Raw genomic sequence first — 648 nt, forward strand, 5'->3', positions numbered from 1 at the left:
GGGGAGGGTGGCTGAGGGGGAAGGGAGGATGGTGGAAGACGAGGGGAGGGTGGGTGATAGGGAAGGGAGATGGTGGAAGAGGAGGGGGGTGGCTGGGGGGAAGGGAGGATGGTGGAAGAGGAGGGGAGGGTGGGTGAGGGGGAAGGGAGGTGAGGGGAGGGAGGGGAGGATGCATGAGGGTGAAGGGAAATGGTGGAAGAGGAGAGATGGGTGGATGAAGGTGAAGGGAGGACGGAGAAAGGATCTATAAAACCTGATCCACAGGTGGCAGAAAATTATGGGGAGCCTGTAGCATGCACAGGGTGCGAGCTGGGGAGCCAGTGTCTCTGCCTCCCTGGCCATAGTCATGATAATTCTGGCTGTTTGCTTCTCTTTAGAGATGTCACCTCGCTTACAACCCAACACGCCCCATGTTATATTAGCCAAACACAACATAAGAGCCAAAGCCGTGAGGATGGATTTCTTCTAGTCCTCCCTGCATGTCCTATACACTTGTCTAATGCACCTATGGCAGTGGTGTCTAGGATAAAGTCTCTCCTTTTCCCTGGTGCAGTTTTGTTACTGATCAGTGTACTGCCTCTGTTGGGAGAAATGGTCGTTTTTTGCTTCTGAGCGGCAGGAGGGGAGACAACGAGCACAGCTTGACGC

This window comes from Trachemys scripta, chromosome 4 (genome assembly GCF_013100865.1).
Source record: "Trachemys scripta elegans isolate TJP31775 chromosome 4, CAS_Tse_1.0, whole genome shotgun sequence".
Taxonomy (NCBI): Eukaryota; Metazoa; Chordata; order Testudines; family Emydidae; genus Trachemys; species Trachemys scripta.